Here is a 12,391-nt window from a genome sequence, read left to right on the forward strand (position 1 = left end):
CGTCCTGAATTTTCACCCTTGCCAGTTGGTCACCCTAAGCACAGCCTGCAGTGCATGTTTTCAGTTTGTATCAAGAGGCCGAACCCATCCCAGTCAGCTCAGTTTTGGTCGGATGCCACTCTCCCAGGCACCCTTAGCGCTCAGTACTGTGAAACCCCCAGTGACATGGCATAGCTTGCCAGAATCTCACGTTACTCTCAGTCAAGTGCAAGTCTGCAAGAAATATGCCACCTCCTTTTTGTCCTATAAATTTCCCATAATTAAATGCAGCAGCCCTCGAGGTCACATAGGTCCATCTGCAAATAGAACAATAGAAGACATCTTGTTTAAAGATAGCTAAATACTCAATATATATGGAGAGAAGACACATTTTGTGACGAATCGATTGACACAGGGAGTGTATTTGTGCGTACGTGGCTTTTCATTTAAGTTAGTTTGAAATTTACCAGACATTACTGTGTGGACGCACAGAATAGAAGACGAAACGATTTACAATAGAGTAAACGCGTTGTCGTTTTACGTGATTATGTAGCAAAATGTGCCTGCATGTATTGCATTATTCTTAGTGCAGTGGTAATTGCAACATGCTGAAGTTTTTATTGCAATAAAAATCGAAAGCATTAGTGTAAACCATTTATGTCATTACTGTTTAGAGGCTGTGATTTTCAGCTGTTTTTTAGTGCTCATAAAACTGCCACTGGCTGCAAATATGTCAAAGCACTGATATAAATTTAGAGATGTAGAAATACATAAGTCATAAAATGTAGCTTGTAAATAGCAGCAGAACATTGCTGACAGAAACGTGTATATTAGGGATGCAAATGCTCCATATATTTGCATGTCGAGTGAAAGAATTAGCATAATGATGATAGCATTTATTTTGTGGATAAACTAGATTAGATGCGCGAGTGTAAATAAAGTAAAATGAAAGGCATTACATTGTAACATCCCAGACCATCATAAGATACTAGCGTGAATGTGTCTACCAAGGCCTGCTTTGTTTAGTATAAGATCCTAGTCTATGCAATAGTAGCTCTTCAAGTCCAATTTCTTGCTTGCATCTTGGGACTTGTGGTCCTGGTTTTATAATCCATGACGAAGACTACACGTCTTAAAATGCAAGCACAGAACCTGTATTGCCGGAGCGACTCATGCGAGGATGTGAGAAACGTTTGTGCTACTCGCTGTCTTCTACAGCTGCACAACCGCCTGAGACGGGAATACACAGCTGTCTGTTTACCAGCTTGATTCATTAATAGGTTGGGGGGGGGGGAGGTTGTGTGCCAGGTCGAATGCCTACAATTCCCAGGATGCAAAGTGCCGTTAGTTGGAGCAGACTGAAGGTGCTACTTGGTAGTTTATCGGTTGAAAGTTTTGCTGTAGGCATGTCACACATGTCGGAAGGAGAGAAGCTCGCAGATGGACAGAGAGTCGAGACAGTGAACTCAGTGGACCTCGTCAAGTGGAGAAAGGAAGGAGGTGTGAATTTAGTATTCATATAACATAAGGGTATTCAGGTGTGGAGGCTTGCAATAGAACGAACTGGCCACACAAGAAGCAGGGTGCCTCAAACATTCCCACCGAAAGCGTGGGAGCACAAACCATTTGAGGGTTCTTCGTGTATGGAATGTTAACTTTGAATACTCTTTGATTGGTATACGTTTTTAAATATGCTATCACACATTGTGGAAAATAAGTCTGTGTTTCTTTAGTGTTCAACACTTTCCTCTGTCGTGTTTCCTGTTATTATGAGTGGCCCGAGTGATATTTATCGCACTGGGTAAAATCTTGGGTGTGACGAATGCCAATCAATTACGAATTTCTAAGGAATAATACGAGGATGTTGCTGATTATGGCTCCAAAATCTGCAAATCCTGGTAAGTATCGGGAATGTTGCCAGATTTGACTTGCCAACATTTATCACAAAACTCATAATTACGATAAGTGCAGAAGCAGGAGTTACGAAACACATCAATTATCTGGTGGCTCTTAATAAGGACCTTAATCGGTAACGTTACCAGAGGTTACCAATGATGCAATGCTTGAATCTCAGGTTTTTATTTTCCAACCTAATGCATTCTGGTAGTTGTTCTCTTGGTACTCGTCAGCAAAATAAATTTAATTGAAGTACCAGATTATAAAAATGCCATAGCATTCGACTTCCTGATTTTGTGCCTCTTCCCCCGTCAGCCGCTGACTGCTCCTCGACTCTGGGATTGCGTTTGCAGTCACTACTGCCTCAGTTAGAGCCTGAATGATGTTATGTTCTGTTTCCTCTTGTGTTTTTTGGCTTAGTTTTATGTAACTTCATTTATTTCTAACCAATTTCTTTTGCATTTAATTTAATTAATTTGGGTTTAGTTTGCCTAGTTTATTGGTTGTACCCATTGTTTGTGTTGCCCTGCCTGTTCCCTTGTTTTTTTTCCACTCCCACCATGGTTCCCGCTCCATGCTCTCCCGCCTCCCTGACAGGCCCTGGCACCTCCTAGGACTACTAATGGAGGCCTCTGTGTGGCCGCACCACCGGCTGGTCAAGCGCAAGCCAGTCTGCACCCATCCACGACAGGAACCCTGGATGGTACGAGACAGCACCAACAAACACAGCAGGGGGCATCACCATACTCTTCAAGGAAACCGTCTGACGCACCAATAACCAGCCAACGCCTCTCATGGAACTCCTCAAATTCCCACTACAAATTGAGGCTAAAACCACAAAAAGAGGCACCCTCGCTTACAGACCCCTGGTACCCTGACCAGATTTCTGCGATGCCATCTCCAACCTCATTGCCCCCTTGCTATCGACTCCCACCACTAAGCCCTGCTCGGTGATCTCAATTTCCAGGTCGACGATCCCAGCGACAACTCTACATCCCTCCTAGAGAACCTCAACAACATTGGCCTCACCCAAGTCACTAAACCCACTCACAAAGTCAGACACACACCCAAAGCCATTTTTACCTCCAGCAACAGAATCCAATTCACCCACCTCACAGAACTAACCCGGACCGACCACACCATTGTTCACTTTATCATCTAACGACGCCCAGCATGCCATCGCCAAGCACCACTGCGCCGCCCAATGCAGCTGGGACAAGGTAACCGAGACTCAATGGACGCGGGCCTACAGCGCCACAAAAACAAAACTTCAGTAGGTCTTTACCAGGCCGTCCTGAACTTCTCTGACTGGATAATCAAATGCGCTGACAGTCGCTCCACTGATATCAGCACAAACCAACAAAACAAGTTAGCTGGGACATCCCGGAGCTCAAAACCACCAAGCACAACTGCTACTGACTTGAGAAGCGATGGCACATCACCATGTACCCCTCTGACAGAGCTGTTTGCAAAGCATCCCTCAGCGACTACCACCTGCTCATCAAGGAAGCCAAGAAAGCAGAACATCATTGACCTCATCGACACTGCAGCCAACCACATGAAGGAACTCTTAAAGATTGTCAAGGAAATCTCCAACGAACAGCTACAGAGAACACCATCCACCCCTCCCAAGAACTCTGCAACACCTTCTGACAGCTTCCACCGAAAGATTGCCACTATCTACACCAACTTCAACTCCCAACTGTCAGCCTCGACAACCTCAATCTACCAGCGAACACCACTGGAATGATAACCACCTGGTCTCCGGTAATCACTCTAACCACCACAACCATCGTATCTTTCATCCACTCCAGGGCACCCACCGACCCCAGCACCCACTAACTCTTCAACCTCAAAACCAACCCAATCGGCATTGAACTAGGAGCACTCTCGACACTTCCATCTCCACAGCAATCTTCCCAGATAAATGGAAACACTCAGAGGTCAGACCTCTCCTAAAAAACCTCTCTGCCAACTACAGTGACCTTAAAAATTACTATTCCCACTCCACCAAGTGTAACAGTAGAGAAAGTGTTGGATAGCAGGAGCGTAAAAATTACTACTCCCACACCAGTGAATGGAACAGTAGGGAAAGTGTTTGATAGCAGTAGGGTACATTTTACTATTCCCTCTCCAGCGAGTGCAACATTAGGGAAAGTGTTGGATAGCAGCTAGGTAAAAATTACTATTCCCACTCCACTGAGTGCGACGTAGGGAAAGTGTTGGATAGCGGGTGGGAATAATGTACTATTCCCACTCCACCAAGTGGAACACTAGGGAAAGTTTTGGATTGCAGGAGGGTAAAAATGACTATTCCCACTCCAGCGAGTGGAACAGTAGGGAAAGTTTTGGATAGCAGGTGGGTAAAATTTACTTTTCCCACTCCACAGAGTGCAACAGTAGGGAAAGTGTTGGATAGCGGGTGGGAATAATGTACTATTCCCACTCCCCACCAAGTGGAACAGTAGGGAACGTTTTGGATAGCAGGAGGGTAAAAATGACTGTTCCCACTCCAGCGAGTGGAACAGTAGGGAAAGTTTTGGATAGCAGGTGGGTAGAAATTACTATTCCCACTATAGCAAGTGGAACAGTAGGGAAAGTTTTGGATAGCAGGAGGGTAAAAATTACTATTCCCACTCCAGCAAGTGGAACAGTAGTGTTGTATGTCGATTTAGACTGTATGAATTTTCCCAATTCATGCCCTTATATAGGTACATTTGACCTTGCCTTATGTAGGCATATACATCCAGCTCTTATTTAGGCATAGCTAGGCTTTCCTGTTTCAGTTTCTATTTTTGGTAAATTCTTGTGTGATTTTTTTCAGTGTTTTCAATACCTTAAAAAACAATGTTTATCAGTGGTTACAAATGTACGCGAAATTAAGAACAACAGAAACAGTGTTTTTCCGGTGTTTAAGGAACGCTTTGCTTTTATTATTGCTTTCTTTCTGCACTGATAGTGCATGTATATAGACAGTGTGCATCCAGGGTGAATGAGGTTCAAATACACTTTTTAAAATCAAACTTATTGTAGTGCATCATACAATACTTCTTACGTGAGTCTTTGGTCATGCACACTTGCTCTTTCCTTCCCATCTAAACATTTATCTGTGAAAAGGCCCTCTTAATATTGGCACTTGAGACAAGGCAATGCCAAAACAACCATTACACAATTTGCTAACTCTGGCCACTGACATGGCTTTCCATGCCAATACTGGTGCACCTGATGATTGCAAATCTCTGGTACAGGTTCTGTAAAATATGCCTTGAACTGGGCGCATATGCCCTCAGATTTTGAAGCGGTCAAAAGTTAAGCAGTTCTCTTCAAAGCCCGGGGAAAATTCTCATTCATGGAAAAGATCTAGGACTTGTACAGCTTACCTCACTGAGGCTTCATTGACTTCAAACGCCATGGTTGGTAAAGGAACATTTCTATTCATCATAGCCAGCAATTTCTCATACACTGTAAAATTAAATTTCCTGAATTTCTCCTCAACATTGTTTTGCTTACCAAGTGGCAATAATTCTATCATAGAACAATTTGCAGTGCCAAAGTCACTAAATGTGTTGCCTAGCCAACTGACAAGGAGATGTTTCACATCTACACTAATTATCCTGAACACTTGGTAGACAAGGGTGTATTAAAGACTGTATTTTTTTATTATGTACACTACAGCAATCATGTTTTCCAGTAAAAATCTAAGAATGCAGTAGAGTGTAATTCTTTTCACATCAGTATAAATATGCGACCAAAGATCCTCACATTTCTTGACTTTTGGCAACATCACTAAGCATAAATTCTGTAAATGGTCGCCACATGGATAATATAGCAATCATGGCCTCTTGGACTGAGAATCACTGGCTAAATGACACAGTTAAGATAACTCTCTCATTGATGCCACACAAAGCACAAAATGAGAAATATTTGCATTTTAGTTCCCGCTCATAATAAAACAGTGCACCAGAATGGACTACAAAGTCAATAGCATTTTTCATTAACTCTGAAGATTGTAAAGATGCTTTCAGCATAGCGTCTTACAAAAGGCTAGAATCTCTTACATGGAAGCTCAGGTATTGATTTTGAAAGGTCATCACACAACGTTTTCATATACGTAACTGAATACAAACAATATCCTCAAATCTTTGCTGGACTTGGTAAGAACTGTTAGCAGCAGCATTCCAAGTGACACTGCATTCCATATTTTCCAAACATCTGGTGTCATGTTTTCCCAACTAGCCCAGATACTTGGTGACCGCACACTTTTCACATATACCAGTCACCTTACCTTGAATGTTAAAATCCTAGGGTGTTTGGCAATTCACCGACTATTAATAATGACTTGCTGGAAAATGGGCTGATGGATCAAAGGGTTTCACCCATTCTTTGTTTGTGGGTAAATGTGATGGTACAAATTGGGAAAAATTTGTATGAAACCAGCTATTTTACCTATCTGTAAATTATTCAAATGTATTTCCTGATTCTCTACAGTTTATAAAATAATTAAATAAGACCTAAAACATGCTTCTAAACCATTCATCATTAGACCACAAACCACAAAACGGAAAAAAACATAAGGAAGAAGAAGCAATATTTTAGTGACATCCCTAAACAACAAAACTCAAGCAGAATAATGTTAGCCCAGTCATTCTTGCTGCTGCCTTATGTAACAAAGTTACATTGTATTGACCCCTTGAGGAGAAATAGAAATGATTCTTTCACTCACCTTTTCCTTTCTTTGAATGACATTTATTTTGTGGTTGCAAAGATATCTTTTCAGTGTTTTTATGTTTATACTGGTGAGGGTTATTTTCTTTTTGGTGGGGTTTTGTCAGTTATTATAGTTTTAAACCTAAAACCTGACAGCCTACGCATAGCCCATGCTACCCAAATACAGGCATGGCTACTTCCATCCGTTCATCTACATCACTACGATTTCTTGGAAAACCAGACTCTTAAGCAGTAGGGACTTCCCCTTGCTTGGATATAGATTTCTCCAAGAACTCATTTATTATGCATGAACAACTATTCCTTAGGGGTTCATTCATGACGTTTATATGCCCGACTTTAAGTCAAAGCTGGCATTCCTAAACACCTTCCAGGTATAAATATACCTTCACTTGCTATGGCAAAGCACAGTGTGGTTCGGTGCAGTTCGACTACCTACTTGCACGATGCAGCTCGCTACAGCAAGTGCCCATGGAAGCCAACTCTCCAGCTGACGCACAGACCAAGAAGCTGTCATACTCCTGCCAAGAATCCAGCTCCAGTGTTTCAGACTCCCCTTGCGGGGTGTTGGGAAATCGAGTCCCAAGACAGAGATACCAGCCTCTCTCATTCTAAGGTATGGAGCTGATTAGAACCTAGAGAAACCTTTGGCAATTCTTGGAAAAACTAAACCTATGCTAAGGCAACACTTATTTCGTCCTTTGTACTAGACATGGGTTAGGTACATTGGGGTAGGCATATTTTAGAAGCACCAGTTGAGTATTTTGGCCTGTGTTATTTATGTATGTATTTTTATATATGTCATAGCAAGAGACAATGCTATTACAGTATTATTTTATATTACTGTTCTCGCTGTACACATAATAATTTGTAGTCTAACGATTGTAGAAGTTCGTATCTCTTGCATGAGAAATAAGACTGTACAATAAATCCTTTTATTGAAACACCCGCCTCACTATTTCTGTGCAACTCTGTAGAAACGAAGCATGCACGATTGATTGATTGAAATAGTTATATATTGATTCCACGACTCTGAAGATATTATTCCGGTTCTAGGAGGAAACAAAGTTGTCATGTTTACACGGTTGTCAGAGACTAATCCCTTCTTGTTTACTCAAGAAAGTTTCTAGTGACCTCTGAGTTAGCTGGCACACACAATTAAGTTTAGTATACTCTATAGTGACATACTGACCTAAATCAAAACTATAGTGTATATCATTCCAATGCGCAAAGCCGATTGGGAATATAGGAACTACAGGACATGGCGCCCAACGTTTGGTAAGGCACTAATTTAATGCTAGATACTGAAGTAACTCAGTTGTGCTTTTCTAAGAGACCCCATACTCCTAATACTCGAATAGACGTCTGGAGGGGGTAAGGGATAATATATGCCTTAGCTGAGTAGGACGAAAATCCTATGTATTAACTTTTTGGTTTGTTCCATGTTGGAGGATACAGAGAATATTGTGCACCTTATTTTTGTTTCCTTGAAACTTGCTCTGAAGAAATTCATTAAACAATGTTGAATAACGGCAACAACACCGATACCGGTGGAGCTGCGGCTGATCCAGCCAATGCAGCTCTTAACTTTACAGGTTTTCAAGAAACCAACGAGGATGCTAAAGCAATTCCTCTAAATTCAAGGAAAGCCATCACTATAAAACGTATAAAACATGGCCTAACATCGAGAGGTGGTAAAGCAGTTATTTGTGATAGAGGCACATGAATATCACCAGACAGAGGTATTCTATTCATGGATAGTTTTCCCAGAAACAAATCCAGTAACACGTATGTTTCACTTCTACAAAGAAGATGAACCACCAGAGGAATATTTTCCTTTCAAGGATATTGAAATTCCACTCACATACCAGGAGCATGAGCTCTGGTTTAAAGGCGCCCTAAAACATTTAAATCACTCTACAAGGCTCGGTCCACTAGGTAGACCAGGAGCTACATGGTCACACCAGACCCTGACATTAAAGCAATGTCAGACGATGAATTTCTTGGTAATATACAAAGATTAGTAGAATTATACAGTGAAACCACAACTGTCCGAAAGTCCTGAAAAGGTCTTTACTAAAAACACTTTCCACTTCTAAAAAGAAGTGGGAAAATAGGAAACAAACTTCTAAAGAGAAGCGTTCTCATTCCAGATGTAGGTCTCCTCAAAAGGAGCCCTCTGGAAGGAGGTATAATCTCAGGAAAAGGGATAATTTGAGAAAACCTGATAGATGTCAAGATACACATTCCTCCCGTACCTTTCAGACTTTGTCACAGAAATCCGAAAGAAGAAGATGGTCAGAAAACAAGGAAGAACGCTTGAAGTCCAAAGACTATCAACACGTTCAGAAAAACAAGAAACCTCAATTCACCAAAAAGAAGGTAGCAGGTCTAAAAATAAAACATGCCGAGGATCTTGAGGACACAACTCAAGAACGTAGAATAGGCTCAGAGAATGTAGAACAGCGCAGCAGAAGTCACAATAGCTCGCCAGAACCTGAAGGGTCTTCTGGAGACAGTGGACTTGAATGAGTTCATTCAAGTTGAAACTGCAGATACCAGGGTTAGCTCTCCACATAGGTTATATGAAATAACCCTCCAGATGGAGGGAGACATACCAAGAAAAGGGAAAGCCCTCTTTTGGGAGCGACTTTCTAAGGGTTATGACATACTTCTAGCTGAACAAGACTAGCCACCACAATTTGTCAGGGAGTGCCCACATGGCGAAGATGTCAATATTCAAGCCTTCTCTAACCATATTCCAATTAATTTAAAGTATGCATATACCATAAAATGGAAAGTGGCCCAAACTCGAGCATTATATAAAATTCATGTAGGATGGATGAAGTCTCACCTCACCATAAAATCCAACTAAAAAATCAACCAACTGCACAAAGGCAGTACCCAGTTAAGGAAGAAGCTAAAAAACAGGTCAGGGAGATATTAGATCAACTTGAATACCAAGGGGTGATTGAAACATGCACCTCGTCAATGAAAAATCCTTTGTTTCCTGTATCCAAACCAGACAATACATATTGTCTAGTATTAGATTACCTACATTTAAACTCTTAATGCAAAACATTTGGAGTGCAAAACACACACAGTACGGCATTAATGAATAACATTGTGCGTAAAAAGTATAAAACCACATTAGATATTTCTAACAGTTTCTTTTGTCAAAATATTGCACCTGAAAGCAGGTATTTGACCGCTTTCCCAATTATGGGGACACAGCGTCACTTCTGTCGTCTCCTTCAGGGATTCAAGAATAGTCCTGGGTTATTCTCAGCAAGGGTAACAGAGTTACTACAAACTTATGACGATGAAGCACTATCATATGTAGATGACATCTATCTGACAGATGATGACTTGGATAGGCACTTGAACAGAGTGAACACCATTATACTTGGATTTGCCTCTGAGGGTTACAGATTCTATTTAAAAAAATCTAGAATTGCCCATCTCAACGTCCTATTTCTAGGATACGAGCTATCAAGTGAAGGCAAAAGCCTGGTAGCCAACTTTTTAGAAAAGTGTGCGCTGCTCCAACCTCTAAAAGCACTGAAAAACTTAGTCGATTCTAGGTTTCCTGAATTTCAGAAGAACTGACATTCTAAACTACGCAGAGAGGGTTAAACCTCTCTACGAATTATTCAAACCTGATTTTAAAACAGTAAATTGGACACAAAAACACACAGAAGTTTTGCGTTCATTGCCATCAGATAGGTTAGCAACTAAACATTTACAAATACGCATAAACGTACGCAACTTCGTGACCCAAATCATTCCGGGTCAATGGGGATTCACCTGTTTAACTTTTTAATGTAGGTGAAAAAGTTCCAATAGCTTACAAATCACATTTGTACACACAAGCAGACATGAAATTCACTTCAATTCTGACAGCTGTTCAAACTGCTGTAGCAAAATAAAGAGCCCTAACACAGGGAAAAAGCATAATGGTTGTGAGTCCTGTACCTGCAATAGAGGCAGTGACAAAAGCAAGCATTCCTAATGCTAAAGCTTTACATCCAAGATGGATACAATGGGTTAATTCTCTTACTGCAACAGATGTTGTATACGTTTTTGATCCTGATTTAAAAATACAAGCATTTCTACAATACGAACAAGAATGTCCTCTGCCTACTGAAATTCTGCCTCTTGACCAGTTTGAATATATAATTTATACTGATAGATCAGCTCACCCCACTACGTTGGATAAACAAGCCTATAGTGCGGCGTGCTCGATCGTTAAAGGTCATTGGCTCAATGGCAAAATCAGACCTATGGTCATTAAAACTCAATCCTTAGGAGATTGTACAGCTCAGTGAGCTGAACTACAAGCGTTCAAGATGGCACTTGAGAATACGGATCGTGAATTCCCCTCACTCATAGTGTGAGAATTCATTTTATTGTGTTCAATCTTACAATGAATGCTTGCAAAACTGGCTTCAAAACGGTTTCAAAGATGCAAAAGGTGGCACAATTAAGCAAAAAACGCTTTGGGAACAAGTAGTTCAATTACGAGAAGGACTACAAAACACTCATGTGATACATACGCTGAGTCATCAACGTGATGGCTCTCACGTTAAAGGGAATTCATTGGCTGATGAAGCCATGAAGGCAGCTGTGCAAACGGTTTCCATAGCTGCAATCACTTGTTCAAAAACAAAAATGGACAGCGAAATAATGCTAGCTGTCAATGCGGCATGCAAAGGCAGCAGTATAGCGTTACCTCCAAAACTTTTCACTCAAATACTCATACATAATTGATGCAAACAGCGTTCTTTTTGATCAAATCCCTTGAGTCGGGAACAGAGTAATTCCAAACGGGAAACGCAGGGTAGCTTGGATTCATGAAGCGCATCTGGGAGAGGGTCTGATACTTCCGGGGATCTCTAAGACTATATTAGAATTAAAAGAGATGTACTGGTGGCCAGGAATAAATGCACACATTCACACATTTGCAATTAACGCCACCAGATTCTTGACTATAGCATAGCCAGCCCGGTACAGGCACCATTGTTAGACAGCATTAGACTTTCTACACGCAGACGTCCCTATGGACAAATGCAGTCCCACAAATGTTAAGACAAAGTTCATTTGGATGTGGCCTCAGCGCTCGGCTGACGCTCGAACTGTTATGAAAGATTTGCACATTTTTATCGGCACATACGCAATCGGTACACTACATTCTGAACAGGGTCCTGCGTTTAGCTCTCAAGCTTACAAGGAGGCCACGGCCAATTTGGGTGTTGCATTGCAGTATTCTAGGCCCTTCCATCCTGAGGTAAATTCAGTTGTGGAGAGAAAAAACCGGGACATAAAGCAATCTATAACAGCTAGGTTATTAGGTTCAGGTGACTGGTGGGTCAAACATCTAATAAGTGTCCAACGTAGTCTTAATAACTTGCCAAGAGGTTCTCTAGAGGGTATCACTCCATATGAAGTCCTTTTTTGGACAAGAATGTTAGTCACGGACCTTGATTGTCGGTCATCAGTGGTGGACCAAAAAACATTTGATATAAAAGATTGTTTGGGTGTTTTTACTGGACTTAAATGAAATAAGAGCGAAACAATGCAACGTGTTTTTGAAGCCGCCCACCACTGAGGAAAAACCAACCGTCCCAGCAAGGCCCGTCTGGCTCCCAAAGCTTGGTTATCTTGTCATGGAAAAGATTGCGGAAAAGAAGGAATTTGTGCCTCCATACAGACAACCAGTACCTGTCCTAGCAATCCACGGATCAAGAACGTGTTCAAGTGGTTCCAGCGATTTCAACTAATCCTGATGCAA

This window comes from Lissotriton vulgaris, chromosome 12 (genome assembly GCF_964263255.1).
Source record: "Lissotriton vulgaris chromosome 12, aLisVul1.2, whole genome shotgun sequence".
Taxonomy (NCBI): Eukaryota; Metazoa; Chordata; class Amphibia; order Caudata; family Salamandridae; genus Lissotriton; species Lissotriton vulgaris.